Source organism: Alexandromys fortis, unplaced genomic scaffold, assembly GCF_014885135.2.
Source record: "Alexandromys fortis isolate MF-2015 unplaced genomic scaffold, M_Fortis_MF-2015_v1.1 scaffold_48, whole genome shotgun sequence".
Taxonomy (NCBI): Eukaryota; Metazoa; Chordata; class Mammalia; order Rodentia; family Cricetidae; genus Alexandromys; species Alexandromys fortis.
The window spans coordinates 9,109,506-9,132,387 of record NW_026067947.1 but is presented as its reverse complement, the minus strand read 5'-3'; the positions used below and the strand labels follow the sequence as shown (position 1 = coordinate 9,132,387).

The 22,882-nt window shown below is 34.2% G+C and overlaps 1 pseudogene; it reads right to left on the bottom strand.

Annotated features, from left to right (window-relative positions):
* Positions 1–2,251: 2,251 nt before the first annotated feature.
* LOC126506070 (60S ribosomal protein L19-like) lies at positions 2,252–2,923 on the bottom strand (annotated as a pseudogene).
* Positions 2,924–22,882: the final 19,959 nt, after the last annotated feature.

Genomic DNA, 22,882 nt, shown 5'->3' with positions numbered 1-22,882 from the left:
CATTAGTTCCTCTTACTGGCTAACTCTCACATCTCGATTAACCCATTTCTAATAATCTGTGTAGCACCACGAGGTGATAGCTTACCAGGAAAGATCTTAACCTGCATCTGTCTTGGAGAGGAGAATTATGGCGACTGCCTGACTTGGCTTTCTTTCTCCCAGAATTCTGTTCGGTTTACTCTGCCTACCTAATTTTCTGTCCTATTAAAGGGCCAAGGCAGTCTCTTTATTTAACCAATGAAATCAACACAAAACAGAAGACTTTCCCACATTAGGAAATAATTAAAAAAAGAAATTCCAACCATTCTCTTCCCACTAAAGTTTCATCTTCCATTAAGCTTTAGAAAAAGCAATTCAACTGACCAAAAAAATACATAAATTTGTGGTTAAATTAAGAGGAGTTTGGCTAAATATGAAGTTTCTATTGAATAAAATGTAGTATGAGATATGATTTGTGTTTTCTAAAATGGATAACACTCTAAACAATTCTATTTGCTTAAATGAATTTACATTCTATTCTTGCTGGAGAGATGAGAAAAGCTGAGGAAAAAACCCCTGTCTCTGTTACTTCATTATATTTTTTGTAATCATAAAAATGATATGTTTAGCTGACATTGTAAATAAGTATGATGTATAGAATAACATATTTACTGATGATTGGCAGTGCTCTCAAGGTCATCTTTACATTTAATGATAAATAATTTTTTTCAAATGTATGTATATATATTATATGGATGCAAATATTTTTGGCTATTATGCTATAACAAGTAACTGGCTTAGATAATGCAATAACATAGCAGAGGTAATGAGTGGATTGTTCTGACTATCAGGTATATCAATTTATTAGTGCAGCTTAACTTATAAAGTGTCAAACCACATAGTGGAAATTTAGCAAATGACCTCTCAGTTGTACACTGGAACAAGCCACATGTAAACAGTAATGTGTTTCCAAACATTTTCACAAAGGATTTTGCAGCTACATAGAAGGAAACTAAATATAAGCCATTAATGTAAATAATACTTTTCTTTATAAGCAGTACAGTATATCTTAACCATCTGACCAAAATGAATAAAATAATATTTTTACAATTAGCTTCCAATTTGAAGTAAAATATTCAGGAACAAAGACTATTCCAACATTTCTTATTTTCCATTTGAAAGAAAAGGCAGAAATAACACCAGGTCAGTGATATCTTGGACTGAAATAAAATTTATGCTATTACTTATCCATTTAACTTTGAACTAATACTGACAAAAGTTACTTGCTTCCTTCCAGTTTTGAAATGACATGCAAATATGCATTCTTTATATTGATGATAGTCCCTAAAATACTATTCGAATTTAGGGTTCCAAAATCTCTAAGAAGTCATGAGAATGATCTAAGAAACTAGTTGAGTCAGATTTATTAAAATTATAAGAATTCTGATCATTATGTTCAGATAACTGGTATATCCGTAATCTTGAAGGTCACCATAATTTGACCTGTTCATTTTAAATATGAGAGAAACCATGTATAGCAGAGACTGGATGACATATATAGTTATAGCTAAGCTTATAATAACATTATAAATACAACAATAAAAATCCTAAGACTTTCAAAAATGTGACAATACCTTTTGCTTTTTGTTTATTTTTCTCCTTTTTTTTTGAAACACACCTATTTTCTAGCTCAAATATAGGGAATCTGTTTCTGACTATTGTTGGATGATGAATACACACACAGTAGTAAACTTAGAAAATCTAGAGCATCAGGAGGAAAATGGCTTCATAATATTATTACATGGGAAGATCTGGTTGTTTTCCTAAGGAATTCTATGAAGACATAAATCATTAATGTTATTTCTTTTTCCAGTCATTCACATAACAAGATTTCAGAAAGCTAAAGATAAATTTCAGAGGATCTTTATCATGGTGAATAAATTTAAGTTTTCTTTTGTAAACAAAGGATCACAGATAAGACAGGTTTTGCCTCTGTAAATAAAACATTACATAAAACCTCCTTTTACATTATTATTCCAATAACTTGTTGTTGTTGGTAACACTTGTGTAGAATTTTTCTTTTGTATGAGTAATCCATATCTGCTGGCATGAATGATCAGACACATGGGACGCTAAAATGTGATGGCCTTTTTACCTTTAAATTGGATGTAAATATGGCATCATCTACATGTATAGACAAGGCCAAAATATTTAAAAATGTCCTCTAGGCTAATCAATCAGCAAGCCACATCTTGTTTATATTTATTTTCATTTTTTTAAGGGTTGTTTTATTTTAATGACTGATCCACCTGAGGCCACAGGCAGCCCACTATGTACAGACTCGAGGGAAGCTCTATTTCTTGGTCTCTTCCTCCTTGGACAGAGTCTTGATGATCTCCTCCTTCTTGGCCTGGAGGCACTCCTCCCGCGCTTTCTTGCTTCCTTGGTCTTAGACCTGCGAGCCTCAGCCTGGTCAGCCAGGAGCTTCTTGCGGGCCTTGTCTGCCTTCAACTTGTGGATGTGCTCCATGAGAATCCGCTTGTTTTTGAAGACATTCCCTTTGACCTTCAGGTAAAGGCTGTGATACATATGGCGGTCAATCTTCTTGGATTCACGGTATCTCCTGAGGAGGCGGCGGAGGATCCGCATTCTTCTCATCCAGGTCACCTTCTCGGGCATTCGGGCATTGGCAGTACCCTTCTGCTTTCCTATGCCCATATGCCTGCCCTTCCGTCGAGCCAAAGTGTTTTTCCGGCATCGAGCCCGGGAATGCACAGTCACGGGCTTCTGGATGATCAGCCCATCTTTGATCAGCTTCCGTTTCTGCTGACGGGAGTTGGCATTGGCGATTTCATTGGTCTCGTTGGGGTCCAACCAGACCTTCTTTTTTACCACAGCGCAGGACTCTAGAGGCAAGCCTCTTCTGTAGCCTGAGCATACTCATGGCTGGGGACGCAGCAGCGAAAGGGCATTTATTTTCATTTTATAATATTNAGAAAAAGGGGAAATGATGGAGGTGGGTCTTGTAATAATAAAGAAACTGCCTCGGCCCTCATAGGACAGAAAATTAGATGGGTGGAGAAAACAGAAGAGAATTCTGGGAAAAAGAAGCTTAGAGTAGGAGTCGCCATGGTTCTCCCGCTTCAGACAGAAGCAGGTTAAGATCCTCTCTGGTAAGCCAGCTCATGGGCTACACAGAATATTAGAAATGGGTTAGAACAATATGTAAGAGCTAGCCATAGGGAACTGGAACTATCCGGGCCAGGCCGTGTTTGAAGGAATACAGTTTCCGTGTAATTATTTCTGGGCATAGGCTAGCCATGCGGGCGGCCGGGTGCCGGGGACGCAGCCCTGTCGCTCCTATTTCAACATATATCTAGAATGTGCTTATTGTTATATTGTAGCAATTATAAGCCATTGACTGAAAACCCTATTCAGTCTTAAACATTCTTTTTGTTCATTTCAAATGTGAACATATTTGAATATTCATAGTTTCATTCTTCCTTCAAATAACAATAGATATTAAATAAGCAATTGGATAAGGTTCTATGTGTAGAGATAAGTTCTTCATTTAACTGAATTTGCCAATTTGTCAGTTAAAATACTATGCCTTACATACATAATTTAACATGTTCTCATTTTCTGAAACAGACAATTGAACAGTCATAACTGATCTGTGTTTTCCCATTGCCTTGTATTAGTTAGAATATATATCGTTAAAGTGTAAGTTGTCAGTCACAGAAAATTTATGCATGTTGTATATTTTATAGTGTCAATTGGAGGAAGGAAATCATTCTTTAGACTCAGGTTCAACATTGCTATCCTCACTTAGGCTCTGGTACAGGAAACATACATTCTTCTCCAGTCACACAGTTTAGTTGAAACTCCTTAGTACATTTTTTAAAAATAGCTTAACCTGAAGCTGTGTGTGCTGTTGTCAAGGTGGGTTTTCATTCCATTTAAATTTACTTTATTGGCTGTTTATCTTTACAAGACTATCATTATATTGACTTACATATTTACTTGGTATTTAGGAGGACTCCATATTTATCCAATCTATAAAAATGCAGTGAACTGCTAAATCACAAAGGCCATCTTATATTTGTGAGGATCACAGAACCAAAATATTTGTTAATTAAATGTGAGAAAAAAACATACAAATATAGATCTGTATTATCGAATTCAAAGAAATGAATCTTCATGATTTCTCAAAACTAACCTTTTCTGGTTATTTTATTCGTTTACTTTATAATGTTCTACATCTTTTGTGTATATGTGATTTTTGAATTCTTCAAATAAGTATAGTTCTCCATAACTTCTAGAACGCCATAAATAGGTTAAATACTAAATGAATATATTTTATAATTAAAGTATATGATACTATATATTCATCCATAAGAGAGCACCAAATGAACACAGATTTGAAGAGGACAAAAAAATTAACTAGACAAATAATAAGTCTTAATTATAACCAACATATTCTAAACTTCCTGATACTCAATAAAAATTTTTTTGAGGTCTCCCAAGAAACAGATAACAGCATTGCTGCACAACCATAAATATCTATGTTCAAATACCTGGCATTAATATCAGAAGCTAGATTGGGGCATACATACTTATAACTCCAAAACTATGGCTGTTATATATGAAGAGGCATGATTTTGCTAAATTTTATATGAGAAAAAAATTCCATTGAATTAACTTAGAGAAGTTCAACATACAAGATTGTTAATAAGCATAATATATGAAAATCATAATATTATAAAGACAACTATAAAATTCTCTAATAAACTTATGAAATATATATTAAGATACTAATTATTGTTATAATATTATCTATGTGACAGGTTCTAGGAGACGAAGCTTTAGTCATGCATCGGAGGGATTTTCTTGATTAGGATAATCAAAGTGGGAAGACCATCTGTAAAAGTGGGTGGCATCGTTTTATACCTTGAGCTCTACACTGCACAAGCAGATGAGAAAGAGCTGAGAAGCAGAATTAAACACTCTCAGCTTCCTGACTGCAGAAGGGGTGTGACCAGCCAACTCAGGCTGCTGCTGTTTCTGTGGCTACTGCTTCAACTTCCCCACATCAATGACTACAACTGTGAACCAAAATAAAACCTGTCATCTTGAAGTTTTTATTTATTTATTTTTGAGCAGGGTATTTTATCACAACAACGGGAAAAGTACTAAGATAACAATAAATCCTTTGACTGTAAATGAGAGCATATTTACGCTACTTCAAATAGAGAAAAAAAAATCAAGTAGAGAAAAAAAAAACAACTAGGTAACAAATCAAATAAAGAAAATGGTCTAAAGTTGCCTCCTGCACCTCTTCTTCAGTTATCTCAGAACAATCTGACCCAAACACTTATAACTATAGTTAGTAAGCATGACATATTCCTTCCTCATTCTCATATATCCATACCAATAGCCATTGTCATGTGCATGTCCTTAGAAAATACAAATGCTATAATCTGTATTATTAAAAGGAACACATAAAATTATAGTACTTTTTTGAAAAAAAAAAAGAGTCTATTTAATGTGCTCCCAATGGAAAAAAAAATGTTTGTTTAACTGCATTGCATTTATGTGTGCTGCTTGGTTGTTATAGCAACTTTAAGTAATCTAGTGTCATCCAGGAATACAGAAGCTCAGCTACAAAGTGTCTGTATCAAATTGCCTGTAGGCAAATACTCAGGACATTTTCTTGGTTAGTGACCATGGTGAAAGCCCCATCTCACTGTGGCAAGTCCATCAATGCTCAGGTGGTCCAGCTTGTCTAAGAAAGTGAGCTGAGCACACCTTGGGAAGTAAGCCAATAGGCAATGTTGCTCCATGGTCTCTGCTTCAGTTCCTGTCCCCAGGCTCCTTCCATTCTTGACTTACTGCCCTGACTTCCATACATGGTTGATTGTGACTGGAAACTCTAAACCCTTCAATTTAATGTGTCATTTCAGCAAAAGTGCTGCCATTCTGGGTTGAATGGTATGAGAGAGAGAAACTGTCATATGGGTAGTTCTATAGTTAGAGGGCTGTGAGAATTATGAGCCTATAAGTGAAAAACAAAAGAATGAGTAAGAAATGAAGGGCTTCCATATCTACAGCTATTGTGAGAGCCAAGGGCCTGAAACAAACACAGCAAGTAGTCACAACAAAGATGCTCTTGGCCTTGGAACCTGATAGAAACTTTCCTTTTGTACATAAAACATGAGCAGGAAAGCCGGTACATTTATTCCTTTTCATTGTTACATTTAGGAACAGCATATCTAGCTATTCTGTTTCAGAATCATAGGAATTAGGAAGAAGGGGATATATATATATATATATATATACATATATGTATATATATGTATATATATATATATATATATATATTCAATTTGCAGATCTAGAGATGGAAAAGAATTCCACTATGGGGTATATCCAAATTTCAATCTAAACCTTGCTGAGATGGTTTGATTAATGAGATTTGGTACTTCTAAACTGGTAGTATAAAGTAATTTTGACACCTTTTAGGTCATGCATAAAAAGTTTAGATTTGGGGACAGTGGTGGAATATGGTGAATGTAGTTGTAGATTAAATGATAACTTCCCACTTATAAAAAATACATGTTTTAACATCAAATCCCTATAAATGCTATCATATTTAGGTATAGGATGGGTCTTAATGAACACAACACACACACATAAATCTTATGTAAATCATCTTATATTATCTGGGAAAGTTTCCTTAGAAGATAAATAAAAAATGTTATTCAAGACAAAAGAGAAGACCAAGAGAATAGAAAAATAGTTATTGGCTGTGAGGGTAGAACTTTGTGAGTCAGAATGTCAGGGAAGACATTGGAAGCTGGAAGAAGCAAACAACAGATTTTCCCTAAAGGCACCAGATGGAGGACAGTCCTGCTGACACCTTGATTTAGGACTTCTGTTTATTTGAATTATAACCAAATGCATTTCTCTTGGTTTAAACTTTTAAATTTGTTATAATTTATTTTATTGGAAAATGCTTAACAAGTGTCTATTTCTTCCAGACCAGAAGCTGAAGTCATGAAATTCAAATTTATACCACATACAGCTTTAAATACTTCTACAAATATATGTGTACAAAGAAACACATGCAGATAACACCCTTAAGCATGAACAGTAACTACTCATCTGCTGTGGAACTGGAAGCCTGTTCCTTGTTTTATCAGTACCCATTGTAGGGGAAGTAGTAAGATGTACATTTTGTTACTATGAACAATGTACAAAAGCTTGTCATGAATTTGGTTTGTTTGTAAAGAAAATCACTCAGCAATGATGGAAAAGAAAAACATCTTACTGAAAAAAAACATGCATTTGTATGTGTAAGTCTAAGATATGGTTCTTTACAAAGAATTGAGGAGGCTACAGGGATAGCTCAGGAGTTTAGGACCTTTGGTGCTCTTGTAGAGGACCCTCCCATTTTCAGCATCCACATGGTAGCTCACAACTGCCTAAAATGCAACTACCCAGGATCTAATTTAGTCTTTTGGCCTCCATGAGAAGGAGACATGAAATTAGTACAAATATATCCATGCAAACAAACATTTATACAATCAAGTAAAGTAAAAATAAATTTTAAAAGAGGATTATGCCTTAATTTGTTGCATAAAACATTATTCTGTATATTTTTAATGTTTTATCTAAACCATAGTTCTCCTCTCATATTTAAGATTTCAGTTATGTGAACGTAAGAGGCATTTTAGAAGATGGAGTGTATACTTAAAACAATGTGTAAATAAAACATAATAGATACAGAATGGTATAGAAAAGCTTTTTAATAATGGCTTTGCAGTAACGTATGATGTAGGAAACATTAGGATTTATGTAATAAATTAAATAAGCAGGTTGTAGACCTTTTAACTCCCCAATATATCTAATATTCTTCTGTATTTTCCATGATGCATACTGGATTATGTAGTGTTTGTTGTATACAATACGATTACACATATCTATACCACAACAAAAAGGTAAAAAAAAAAACAAGGCTATAGCATGCATTGAGCTCTTTTCTAATTCAAGAATGGAAAATTGTAAACCTGAGTGTTTTCTAATTTTGTTTAAATCACTGTTAACTGAAATTAGCTGGAATCATATTTTAGTGAAATAAGTAGAAAATAAGGCATTTCAGTGGTCATTTGTTTTTCAAACATGGAGGATAAACATGAATTGAAACACTGTACTCTTCTTATAAATGATGTACTTAACATTGAAGAAACATTTAAGTCTCTTGCACATGAATAATCTTGCCCATCATATTTTGAAATTAACATGCACTGTGATTTGCTTATAGTTTGTTCCCAGAAAAGCATGAAGTATAGTTTTGTCTCCCATCTAGTAGGATTGACATGGAAAAGGCTGTAATAGGTAGGGCTCAGTGGAAGATTGGTGTTAGAAGTCCTTCTGTAAATGTGCTGATTTTATTGGTTAATAAGTTAAAAAGCTACTTGAACTTATGACAGGACAGAATAGAACAAGGCAGCAATTCCAAGCAGAGATAGAGGAGAAAAGTAGGTGAAGTCAAGAAGATGCCATGTAGCAGTAGAAGGAAAAGGAGACTGCCTGGAAACCTTACTGGTAAACCACAACCCTCATGGTAAAATACAAACTATTAGGAATGGGTTAATTTAAGATATAAGAGTTAGTTAATAAAGCCAGAGCTAATAGGCCAAGAATTATTTTAAATAATACAGTTTCTGTGTGATTTATTCGCGTCTGGGCAGCCAGGAAATGAACAAGCAGCCACTGCCTAAAGAATGGCACCAACATGAGGCAACTACATCTACATAAAACCTGAGAGAGTTTAAAAAAAAAAATCTAGATACAAAAGAACAGAGTTAAGCATGACTTCTTGGTAGCTGCAGGTTTTTTTTTTCTTTTTTCTTTTCCCAGATGGTCTCTGCTGTAGGTGAGTGGGAAAGTGCAGCTCCTTTAAGAGAGATATTCCTGACTCAGGATTGGCAGCAAAGGCTGCCTGGCTTCTTTAGAAGAGGGCTTTCTGGTTTGTTCTAGCACAAATAGCTCTGCCTCTTTGGGGATGTTCTGTGCTTAAATGGGGTCTGTGTACAGCATGTTACAAATTGTTTAATGATAATATAGACCAATTGTGACCCTGAAGCTGAGGCAGTGTGAATGATTCTCAGCCAATTGACACTGGGCGGAGCCAACAGGCATAACTACAGATTTGGTACTAGCTGTGCCCACTCAGCATTTAAAAAAGAAAGCACTCCTGGCCAAAAAAAGAAAACAGTTTACAGATATACACACAATAAAGACAGATTCAGATTAAAAAAAAAAAAAAAAAACTCTAAAAGGGCCACAGTGTTGGATCGATTTATGTAGGCTTAAAAGATTAAAGGAATAAAATAAGAAAATATCAATTAAACTTGTATAAAAAGTTATAGAGTAAGAAAAATAAACCACATATGTTGGGTCAAAATTATCTCAGGGCTTGTACTTTAAGGCCTATAGGACAAAAAGAAGCCTGGCTCCAGTTCAGAGCCTATACTTTGAGGCCTGTAGGACAGAAAAAAAGCCTCACTTGAGTTTGAGTGAGGATGAGACAGCAAAAACTAGGTAGACACCCTTCCAGCCAGAGGGAGGGTTTGGCTGCCTTTCATTGCTTGCTTGAAGGAACTTTTACATCAAAGGATGTTGCTGAACCATTTTAAGCAGATGCTCACAGCAATAAACTGAGTTCCTGCTTTGACTCAACTCCCTGTCGCATCTGATTGTCCTGTATCCTGCATTGTGGGGCTACAGGAACGGGTGGATAGTGTACTCACCATTCCCTGGGGAATAATGGGGCTCAGGAAGCTTAGTATACATAAAAAGATGGAATATACACAGAGTCTTGATTATGTATATTATTGTGTTTTCTCTGAGGTTTTTTTTTTTTTTTTTGACTGTGAATGAGTTAAGTTCAAAGTGTCATTTCATTGTACAGACTGCTAAGCTAAACAAAATTTGGGTCTAAGGATAGGGTTTTTTTTGGAAAAAAAGATTCTGCTTTTGTTTCCACAGAGGATGAGAACCTGTGGATCCCTTACAAACTAATGTGGTTTGATAGATCAAGACCCCCCAAAAGTTCTCTATAACCCCCCAAAATACTTCACCCAACAAAAAGAAAGAAACAGTTTGGAGAGAACTCATTGGGGACCAGACTTGACAAAAATACCTCTTGCCAGGGTAAAGGTGTGGGGTTCAAAATATAGTAAAGAATGTGAAGATGTGAATGAAAATAATAAAACGGAGAAACATAGAATAGTATTGGGAGGGAAGTCTGGTGAGTACTGAAATTGGAAATGTGATTAATTTCCAAGTGCTTTAAATACTCCTGACCCCAAAAGGTTAGAATAAGACAAAACCTGCATTAACTTGATATAAGAAAATGAACATATCAATTGAAGATCATGGGCTACATCCATAGTTAAACATTCTGTTGCTAGAACAAAACAAGTCACACTCACACCCTAGACCAAAATATTCTGTAGGCAAAACACTGCCTGGGTGGAATCCAAAGTTATTTCCTTAAATGAACTGGGACTTAGTTGGATCCTTAGACTTTTGTTTGAGGTAGGAACATATCTACTTCTTTATTCCTAGAGTATAATGTCTGGCTATTAGCCACATCTATTTACAATAAATAACCTTGAGAGAGCAGAACTTTCTGATCTACATCTAAGTAGGACCTTTGTTTGAGGTCCTACTTAGGCACAATAACTTCGAAGATAAGTTTCAACTCTCTGGCATTTGGTCAATGTAGAAATAGGGCTCACATTTCCATGCCTCCACAAGAACTACACCCAAATTCCCAAACATTGTTTATATATGTCTGTTTTCGCTTAAAGGGGGATATGGTATAGAGAGGAATACTTTGCATTTGTATGGATCTTGATCTATTGATACAATTTTAAGGTCAATTTTGTTATATGTCTATTTCTTAATAAAGGAATTGTGTTTGTGCAACTCATTTAAAAATGTAATATATAATTGAAAAAGAGGTTAGTAGATAGTTATCTATAATAGTCAAGCTTTTAATCATATTAGTTAGGTTTTCTAGTGTACAGAGATATATTTCAGATGGATAGATATTCTTCAAATATTTCAAAGATGTAAAGAATATGGCATTTAATATGGATTTAAGAACTTAGAACTTTCCATGACAGTGAGACATGTCTGCTCTGGCAGCACCAATTACTTCAGAGAGATTGATGGGTATTAAAGAAACTCATCAAATTTTCTTCAGTGTGATAGGTCTAGCCATTTGGGCAATAAACTGCTCATGCCTGGACTGCTCAATGGGATGTTATATAAACTAGACATGCAGGACCTGCAGAAAAATGACTGTTCAAGTTTCCTAAAGAAGGTGAGACAGTTCTTCAGGGTTCCTGCTTCATGAAAGGGTCTGCAAGACATTCTGCAGGACACACAAGAAAGTGATTGACTAACTGCCAATATAGATGGAATTGTCTTTGAAATTTTCTGCTTCATAAAAATGTCTGCCAGATACTACGGGCCTCTAGACTAAAAATGGATACCCCAATGTTACAGAAGAGCTTTCGTTGACTGTCCAGGCAACAAGATTTATTTGTCAGTTTTAGAGTTTTGGAAGTTGTTTATAATGCACTTCATGTTTATTTAGGTAATATATTCTTCTGGAGTCGTTGATGGAGTTGGAAAAAGATAGTTATAATAATAAAAGATAAATTAGATATAAAACTTTAGACTCCTGAAAATAGGATAGATGATAATATATTTTCCTTAATTTGTCAAATGCAAATTGACCAAATATTGTAACCATAATTCTTGCTTGATAACTGTTTTGTATATATAATTTCAATATGTTAAAGTTAAAACCTTTCTTTTTATTTGGACAGAAAAGGGGAAATGTTGTGGGAAGTCCTTTTGTATATGTGTTGCTTTTTTTGGTTAATGAATAAGGAAACTTCTTGGACCTATGACAGTATAGAACAAGGTGGGAATTCTAAGCAGAGATAGAGGAGAAAAGAAAGTAGAGTTGAGGAGATTCCATGTAGTTGTCAAAGGAGAAAGATGCCCACCCTGAATCTTACCAATAAACCACGAGCTTTGTGGTAAAATACAAAATATTAGGAATGGGTCAATTTAAGATGTAAGAGTTAGGGAATAAGAAACCTGAGCTAATAGGCCAAGCAGTGTTTTAATTAATACAGTTCCCTATGTGATGATTTTGGGTCTGGGGGCTGTGAAATTCACAAGTACTCTCTGAATATAAAAGATAACTAGGATGTGAGATGTACCTTCATAAATGGATTAATGTTTTGTCTTTAAAGACAGGGTCAGGTCTTATAAAAATATAAAATGTCTTGAGAGAACATGCTATTGTAAAGTCAGTTTGAATGCCTCCGTTTCTCATGAACACATGTCCTGTTTGTCACAGACATTGTTAAATGCTTTTCTACCTCTTCATTTTATTGTAGAACAACCAGCAGTGAGTTTTGGGGGATACAAGGTGATGGACATTCTCAGACTTCCGGGCTTCTGCTGTGTGGACCTGTTAGACATGAGAATAATGATGGAAATAAACCTATTTTGTTTATAAAGTGCTGTGAGTCCAGTGATTTTTGTAGCCACACAACACAGCCTTGGGCATTTCAATAAATATAACCACACACACAAAAATACTTTGTTTTCTAGTGAAAAGGATGATTACATTGCTAACATCTGATTCTCAAGGTGGAGTTTAACATTTTGCTTTTAATTTATTTGAAGGTAATTCAGGTAATGGTTTGTCTTTAGAAATGATTGAAGATGTTTCAGTCTGTGCCTTGAAGTACTTAATAATATCAAATATTTTCTTGACTGTATCACTCTTTAGACATCTTTAAAATTTGACACGTAAGTTCAAGGGAGGTATCAACCCACATTCATTGCTTTCCCAGTAATGTGCTTTCAGATTTGTAAGCAAACAAAAAACTGGGCTCTTTCTACATAATGTTTTTTTTTCAGTACTTCAGTTGATAGTACAATCAATACATCAAGCTCTATGGCAGTTTCTGACCTAGACTATATTGCTATATTAATCAATCAACTTGTAGAAACATCCAAAGTAAATCCCCCCTTGACAGTTGCAAAGCTAAGAAAGAAGGCCAGTGGAAGGAAACTGAATTTTAGATCACTTAAATTAAATGGACTTAGAGAAGAGTCTTTTAGAGGTCAATCGAAAAGCACTATTACATGACAGTTTTTGATTTGGCCAGTACTTTGAAAATATACAATTTCTCCTTTATCTAACTGAGTTTACTGCATATTGTAATTTTAAGATATTAATTCATGCTTAGAAGAGTGCATGGGATTACTCTATAGTTTTATATATTCATCTAGACACTTGTAGATTTCTATATTACTCACTATATACATTATTTGGTAAGAAAAGTCTCTATTTTTCTTATACACACAGCTTATATGCAATAACAGAAGAGTGGTAGCTTGGAAAAATAGCAGAGTTACTTCTCCCATCTTTCCATTTCAAAGTACTCTAATCTACCTGCTTTAAGGGATGTCAGTAGGAAAAGCTTTAAATGAGAAGGCAGGCCTTTGTTTAATGATCAGAGTGTAAACAACCATCAATGCAGGTGTTAGGGACACTGCTTTTTCTGGTCATCCTTTATCAATAAAGAAATGAAATTAAAGATTTTTTAGAAGGGACATTGATAAAGAAAATATAAAGTCTTCAAATACTTATGAGAAGGTCTTTTAAGGAAATACCTTTTCACACTCTAAATCCATATGAGCCATGTCTGTTCCAAGTTAACTTTTTTTAGTATCTTATAAAGTATAATTCCTTCTCTATCTATTCACACCATTCACACAAAGGAGACCATCAAAAAGTGTTTAACATGTGATCTGAAGCTCGTATATACATAAAACATAATATAGTTTTCTTGGCTCACATTTAAACAAAATAGCATTGACCAAGATTTCATGTTTTCCATTGAGCATCATCTTTCTGTTTAATTCATTTACTATGTATAACTTTTACTCATTATTTCTGTTGCATTGTATCATATTTAATAAATACACTGTATTTTATGTATTATTCTCTCAAGACAGATAGGTTGATTTCAGTTCTTTGCTTATACGATACAGCATTTCAAAGAACACCTTGTACTTGACATTCCTGGGATCTGTACATGAGTTTTTCACAGCACTCACAAATTGGTAAGTAGGGGAATACCCGAATTGGTACTGGATTTGTCCATATCTAATTTTATTGATTTCTTGTGGGCTGTTTCTTGTGTTTGTTTGGTTAAAATCCACTATTGGGGACTCAGAGTTTCCATTTTCCTGCTTATCAGCATTGTTATAAATGATACCAGTTTCTAATTCCTATTAATATCACAGATATAAAATATACACTATCACAGTTATTTTAATATTTTCTCTAAGGATAAAAGCAGGGTCCCTTTATGTGCAGATTTCAATTTAATAAGTAAATTTGTTGTCTCCTATCATTAAGTTTGATGTCTTTTGTGATTGCTGTTTGACAATTTGAAGACATGATTTCATAGAAATTAATCTTAAACATTAAATTGTAAATACCTAAATATAAAAGAAATCCACAAGTTTACTTGATCAAATTTAATATTTTCTAACCACTTATTCTTTTACTACTTTACCGACTCATACCTCCTTCCCCTTTGAAACTACTTTATTTGATCTTCAGGATTTTATTTTCTGCAGTTCCATGTCTCTTCTCAGTTATTGTCCTCTTTTGTGTTTCTATCCTAGAGTCTAAATCACTCTTTCTGTATCTATGAGAGGTCTATTCTGAAGGTTCTTTCTGTGTCCACACTTTTCACAGCTAGCCTAATTGAATCCCAAGAGATGATTAATCAATATGGGCTCATAAGTCCCTCTTATTTATAAACATCCATCTAGCTCTAAACTGACACACCTATGTCCTTGATTCATAACATCAGCCAGAGTAAGCCATTGATGTAGATCCAATAAGAAGGAGGTCATAAGAGCTGTGCCAAAGGCAACTTGCTTTCAAATGTTTCTGATAAGAAAATCCTAATATTAGGACAGAATATCAGGAAGGGAAGCCTGGAACTCTCAGTCAAAGGTTGAGTCTACTATCTATGGAAGTGATGTATTTTTTTTCTAGCATGCCTCACTCATTTCTACCTTAAAACTTAGCAAACCAGGTCCCCACAGATTAAATGAACATTCTCCATTTCACAGAGTTAGTCTTGTATTTCCATCTCCTCTGGACATGGTTTTAACAATGTGAAACTCTCACTCTGTATCCAAAGAGCGATTTTTTTTCTATAGCACTTTCTGCCACCACCTGCACAGGATATTAGAATGTATAGATACTCAGTCTCTCAAGTAATATAGTAGTGTTTATAACCTACCTACATGTATTGGCTTTTAACTGTACGTAAAATAAACCACATGTATTTATTAATTTCTCATTACCTATTATTATTTATTATTATTCTCAATCCAATATAAACATAACATGATTTGTTGTTTTAATGTTTTGTTTATGGGATAAGGTTGGGGAAAAGGTTTCTGTAAATAGTAAATACTCTTCTTTTTTCTCTGAAGTGAATTGAAAATTGGGTAAATAAGGCCAACTATTTCCGGATTAGGTTTTAACCTCCTAAGTGAACAGTGCATTCTATTAGGTTGAAATATGAATATACACAAAGCCAAGCTGTTCTATTTCTTCCTAGCTTTCATACTATTTTCTCATGTAACCTAGGCCATACCGATTCATGCCAGTTCCATTTTATCAGGTAGACTTGACTGAAACACCAGTTAGCCCATCGAGTATTTATCCTGTTATACCTTGCAGCAAATCAACAGTAAAAGTTGTTAGTTGGATTTTGCACACCACACACCTATTACATGACCATTTCTACAAGTACTAGTGATGTACATCCCAATCCTCTATGATTTCTTCCATTGTTGCTGCCATAACTCCTTCAAAGCCTCTATTCCTTCAGCTTTAAGTATGGACATAGTCATCTTTTGAAACAAAAATCACAAGTGTCTGGTGGAGAAACCTTGTTAGCCTATTGTCTTTAAGAGGTCAATCCCAGTTAAGTCGTGGCTTTCTGGAGCCTGAGAGAAAACTGAGGCACAGAACAGGTGCTTTCGCTTCGTCTGTGTGGTACTCCTGTGAACAGCTGAGCTTGGACTTCCCGTTCCTATTTCGTGAGTTTTCCCCTTATAATAAATAAAATATAAAAATATAAATATAAAAATAAAATAAAAATAAAAAATATAATTGTTTTATCCTTTAGCTATGCTGGTTATTTCCTGTATCTAGCTAATTTTGACAAGTGTCCCCTAAAAAATGTCCCACTGACTTTCTATGGAAGAACAGTAAAAGAAAAATAGTATTTTAAGTTAATAAATATGTTTTTCCAGTTTCCTTTTAAAATCTTCTTAGAGAATACTTTAAACTCGAAATTGGAACTAGAATCTGCATATTATATATTCTAATACCATGTAAACTAGAAATTTTAATATGATTGGTAAGATCAAATATTTGCTAAATGCTAAATGGCTTGGTACTATTAAGAACTGTAGGTGTTTCCTAAGTTAATTCTTCTAATAAAAGAAAGAAACATGCATCCTCATTATCTTGCTTATGTGTTTTCTCAATTTGGCACATTCTAGAGTAATCTGGGAATCTCTCATACCTCTATCAGATTGCCAATAGGCAAATCTGTGAAACATCATGTTTTTATTCTAGTTAGTATAAGAATGCCAAGTCCACTGAGGAGGTATTACCCNTCCATGGCTTCCACTTTCCAGCTTCAGATACTACAGTAAAATTAGCTTTTTGGTAAATTGGTCAACAGTTCTTATTTACAGGGGGAAGTGGTTAGGAGAGCTGAAAATAAACATGCTTCAAAAATTGCCCAGAGTCTCTGCTAAGCTCTGCTTTTCACATACTCTTTAAAATGGGTAAAATTCATCAAGTCATATATATGAACTATTTTGAAAAATAATACGTCATAAAATGACAAGAAAATCTTGCGCACAATTTGTTTCAAATACCTTTAAAATGCTTCAACATTTCAAAGACTTCTTCAGAATTTGTAATTCTATGAGAAAGTTAATGATTTATATTTGATGATATGATTATATGAGTTCAGAAAAACAAAATCTGGGTGTCCTTCCTTTTGAATCAAATGATAAATCATACTATAGATGCTGCCATTTGTCTTAATTCTCTTTCTTTCCAGGCCATGATATCTGAGTCCATGTACGTAAATGAGATGGGATATCCACAAATATAGATTTGAAATCTGAAAAATTAAATATTTATTTTATATAGCTGTATGCTTTACTATTTTGTTATTAGTGTTATTCAAATTAAGCTGATTCTGTTATTTCATGTATTAAAAATACACTTAAAACTGGAGGGTCTCCACACTACAATTTAGAGACTTAGTCTAGGTCATTACCTGCTTTCTAATTAAAATGTTAATGAAACGTGGCTGCAGCCATTCATTTTTCTAAGGTCTATGCTTCCCAACTACTCGGAGATTCTAGAGTAGCTGTAGACGATATCACATTGCTGTGTGAGTGAAAACCCTAACTGGCCCATTACAGAAACAGTTGTTGCTCAGTGATCTAACCAATTTCCTGTAAAATTATTATGTAGTAAAGTTTAAACTTGGACCACTCAGTAAAATTTAATCAGAAGCAACTCTGTTTTTTTTTCTGTAATTGTCAAAATATATCCAGTTTTCTTTGAAAGGAAGACAGCAGCAGGTCATAGGGCCACAACAGCAAAAACTCCCCCTAGAGCTACACACAATCCTTTTATGCCTTCTTTTTGGAGTCCCACATTTAGGTAGAAAATCTACTTAAAATCATTTAACACAAATTGCAAGGCAAACTCTGAGATTTTAGAGCCCTCTGGGAATCATTCATTTGATTCATTGGCTGTAAAACAGATGTCCTCACATTAGGACTTCAGGGTCCATAAAATGTGCTAAGATGTAGGAATGCATCTAAAAGAGAGACCATAAAGATAGTCTGTCATCACATGAATCTCTCTGTCAGCCCTTCACCCACTTATCGGACTATATTTTTCCTCCTTTCCTTCATGTATTTTTTTTTGCTCAAGTTTTCAATGATACAGTACTGATCATTTATTCCTAATACTTACCTACAAAGATAAGCCATCCCTGACTCATTTACTTTAGAAACACTGCTACAATTCAAAACCGTCTACCATTAAAAATAGAATATCTCTCCATGTAAAATGGAAGATAGAGGTTCCCTAATGCATGACTACTATAAGAGAGGAGATTATGTGTGAATCCATGACTTCTTAACTGCAAGAATCAGACTCTTATTGACAGAGCCTATTTTCCCTCTATTTTCTCTTGCTTTATTTCCACTCACAAGGGTTCTTGCTGCTTGACTCTGGGCTTTATAGTCTATGTGCCATTGAGATGAAGGAAGTTTCCTTTTCAAGGTCTCATAGAGTCTTTCAAGGAACACTTCAAGTTTAAGGTTAAACAGGAGCAAACACTTAAGATAAAAAGTAACAGCCTATGTATAATTTATACTGAGAGATTTAGTCTCCTTAAGCAAGAACAAGAAATGAATACACATATGTTATTACTTTGTGATTTATCTGTACTCTAGTGACCCTTAAAAGATCTAGGAAGAATTTAAAACCTTTTATAGTTCCTCAAAGCCATGCTTTACTCTCAAATGACAACTTAGCCTTCCATAAATTACTTCACAATTCTACATACAACTTCATAGTTTTGCAGATGTAATACGTAAGAAACCCATGCCTCCTTCTGTCTACTGGTAGGTTAGACATCGGTCTTCATAGGAATATTGACAGCTTGGAAGCCACCTTTAACTTCAAGCTTCTTTGTGATAGACTGTTCTATCATTTTTCCTTGGAAATAGACTTTATTTGGAGAATTTTAGGTCCCTAAAAAATTTAGATTTTATAATTTTATGAAACATTGTTAATAAATGAGACTTGTTTTTCCTAGTTTTCTATAAAATCGCTATCTTGTCTTCATACATATAAAACCTCCCCAATTATTTTAGCCTAAGAGGAATACATTTGTTACAATTGTTGAACCTGCACTGAGTCATGATTATCCTTTTTGTATTTGTTTATTATTTAATATACAATTTATATTGTACAGAAAAATCCATCATGGACTTTGATTATGTATATGTTATGTGTTAAACAGGGTATTTTTCTTGTCTATATAATACTAATGCCTTAGCTATTCCTTCTTCATACCCACCAACTCCTGGTAACAAATAAAGAAAGTTTCTTATTGACTTCATTTATACTCAATGTTATGCGTTAAAGACTCACATTTTTCATAACATCTTCATATTTTTGTTTTTAATATCATATATTTTGATCATTCCCTCATTCAAATCCATTCAGACTGCCTCCAATTCCGTACACACCCAACTTCAAGTTCTCATTATATATATATAAATAACCCTCAAACCAAAAGACAGTAGTACCTGACAATAACCAAACAAACTCATACAACAAAACAAACAAAATCACAGAATCTATTTTGTGCTTGTTTACTATTGTTGATCCTGGGGCCTGCCCTGGAGTGTGGTTGATATATACAGGATATAATCGGTGTTATTTCAGAATATTTTTCATATTTTAGTAATTTTATATTTTTCAGTGCTGAAGACATTTTATAGTTCAAATGTTGAAGGGTTAATCTATTCATCTTTGGAATGTCAACTTGATTGTTTCTTATTTCAAGATTTATGAATGAATCCATGATAAACAAGTAGGTGCATGGCATAAGAGCATATGCTCATTTTACTCACTTGAGTAATGAAAATAATAGAACTTCATTCTGATATCATATTACTACAGAATGATTAGTATAACACTATTTGAAATTATTCATAGATGAGTGACATTATCTTCCCTAATTCACTATAAACAGCAACAGAATCCAATTTGCAATGAAGGAACAGGGGAGTGTATATATCTTTTATTTGGGGCTTTGAATTTGGTGATTCTGTTTTCTTCTACAGGGAAGAAATGTTTTATTACTAGAAAGAAAACAACAGTTTATACATAAATCATAATTGTTTTAGTTCATATGTAATTTTAGGATATTATTTCTAGGATACCTGATATATTAACACTCCTATGATTTTCATTTTTATTCTCTGGAAAGAGACAGCATAATACATTTTACTTCTTCTTCCCCCCCTCCTTTTCTTCATCCTCTTTTGCTGTGTTGGGAGCAATCTAAGTCCCTCAATATCTCTGAACTGCAACTACTACAAAATATTTTTTTAAATCCTCAATATTGAAATAAGTTCTTTTCCCAAGTACAGTCTTCCACAGGAAGAACCAGTTGTCTTAGAATCTGACACAGTTTTTGTTAATCTAGTAGGAAATATACTTCTCATTTTTCCTTCTTGCGGTAAGGGATATTATGTTTACTGCATAAATGTTCATATGTGAAACAAATATGGGTGTATGTAATTACCAACAGTGAATCAAGGTAAGGTTTTCTTTTATGTTATGCTAATATAATTCTTGATTTAAACTTCTGAATCAGTAATCATTTTCTCATATTGCATTCCTTAACTTAATAGGTTGAATTTAAGCAGTGACTATATTTTGAGGCTTCCTTGTCCTGTCCAATTTTGCAGTCACTTCCAAATAATCATATATATATTGCTTGGACGATGGCTCAAGTTTATTATTATCTAGCTGTTACATTTAATCAACCCATATGTTTTATCTGTGATTTTGCCACATGTTTCGTGGCTTGTTACCTTATTTTTAACATGTCTTGCTTCCTCAGTGGCTGGCTGTCTGGCATCTACCAGACTCTGTACTTGTTTTTCTATATCTATGCTAGGATTTCTTATATGGTTTTATCCTGCCTTGCCTTAGGCAAAAGCTGTTTTATTTATCAATAAATAAGAATAACTCATATTCAGAGTGTACAAAAAAAGACCATCCCTAAGCAAGTAGCTTTGCAGGTTGCATGGGTTATTGTTTTGGATATCAAGTTTTCCCTTGACTCTATAGGCATATGCAGAAGATAAATGTTGCTTTTGATTTCAATATCAACTTAAACTTTGAGGTTGTGTCTGTGGTCTTGATAAACAACCAGGATCTGTGTTCATTCCTTTTAATGTCTTGTTCAGAAAAGATCAAATAAATAGGAAGTAGAGAGAAAGAAGATACAGTCAAAATTCAGCATTCCCTCTAGGTGGGAAATGTAGTTTACTACAGAAGAGGAAAAAGTGGCATTTTCCAATTAACAATTATCTGTACAGTTATGTGTCTTAATGACTAGATTGTGTGTAAAAATGGCAAACATATCCATCAGGGACTATATGCATAGTTAATTATGTCAGAAATAATAAATGCATGATTTCCACAGGATAAGGTAAACAGGCAATTAAAATAAGATATGATATACACTTTTTATACTCATTAGTCAAAGCATAAAATGCTTTAACATTGCCTAAATAATTTACTTCTGTTAAAATAAAGGGAAATGCTTAAAACATTAATAGGGTACTTTAAAATCTTGAAGTCAATAAGTTGTTATATGATGGTTATGTAAATAATTTATGACTCGATCAGCAAAAAAGGGACTAAAGCATTTCTGCGCAGAGAAATACTTCATGTTTGTCATACATTTCCCCAATGGATCAAGTTATCTCCAACAGGTTCTCACAAATGAAGGCTGTAGGGCTTCTGGTGCAAAAGTTCTATTCTCATTTTTTTCCTGTGGAAATATTATTGTGAGTTGTATTGATGACTCCTATGATTGTTGGATTGTTCCAAGTGCTACAATAGGGTTTGAAACTGAATAGGAGAACCGGACATTAATCCATACTCCTTCAAACACCAAATTTTTGACAAAGAAGAAAAAAATGTCAAATAGAAAAAAGAAAGCATATTTAACAAATAATGCTGGCATAACTGGATATCAACATGTAGAATAATGAATATAGACCCTTATCTATCTATGCACAAAACTCAAGTACAAATGGATCAAAGGTCTCAACATTGCCGGCCGCACTGAACCTTATAGAATAGAAAGTGGGAAGTACACTTTTACACATTGGCACAGGAGACCACTTCATAAATATAACCCCAGCAGCACAGACACTGATAGAAACAGTTAATAAATGGGACCTCCTGAAACTGAAAACTTCTGTAAAGATATCGATGCTAAGAAGAACATTGAGTATATAAACTCTTAGACATTAGAAGTGTGCAAACTGGTACAACTGCATTAGAAATCTGTCCAGCAGCACAGACACTGAGAGAAACAATTAATAAACGGGACCTCCTGAAACTGAAAAGCTTCTGTAAAGGAAAGGACATGGTCAACAAGACAAAACAACAGCCTACAGAATGGGAAAAGATCTCCACTAACCCCACATCAGTCAGAGGTCTGATCTTCAAAATATACAAAGAACTCAAGAAATTGATCATCAAAATAACAAACAATCCAATAAAAAATGGAGTACAGACCTAAACAGCGAACTCTCAACAGAGGAATCTAAAATGGCTGAAAGACACTTAAGGAAATGTTCAACATCCTTAGTCATCAGAGAAATACAAATCAAAAGAACTCTGAGATTCCATCTTATACCTGTAAGAATGGCCAAGATGAAATACACTGATGACAATTTATACTGGAAAGGTCGTGGGGGAAAGGGAACTCTTCTGCATTGCTGGTGGAAATGTAAGCTGTCAGTGTGGAGATTTCTCAGAAAATTAGGAAACAACATTCTCAAGACCCGGTAATACCATTTTTTGGGTATATATCCAAAGGATGCTCAATCGTGCCACAAGAAC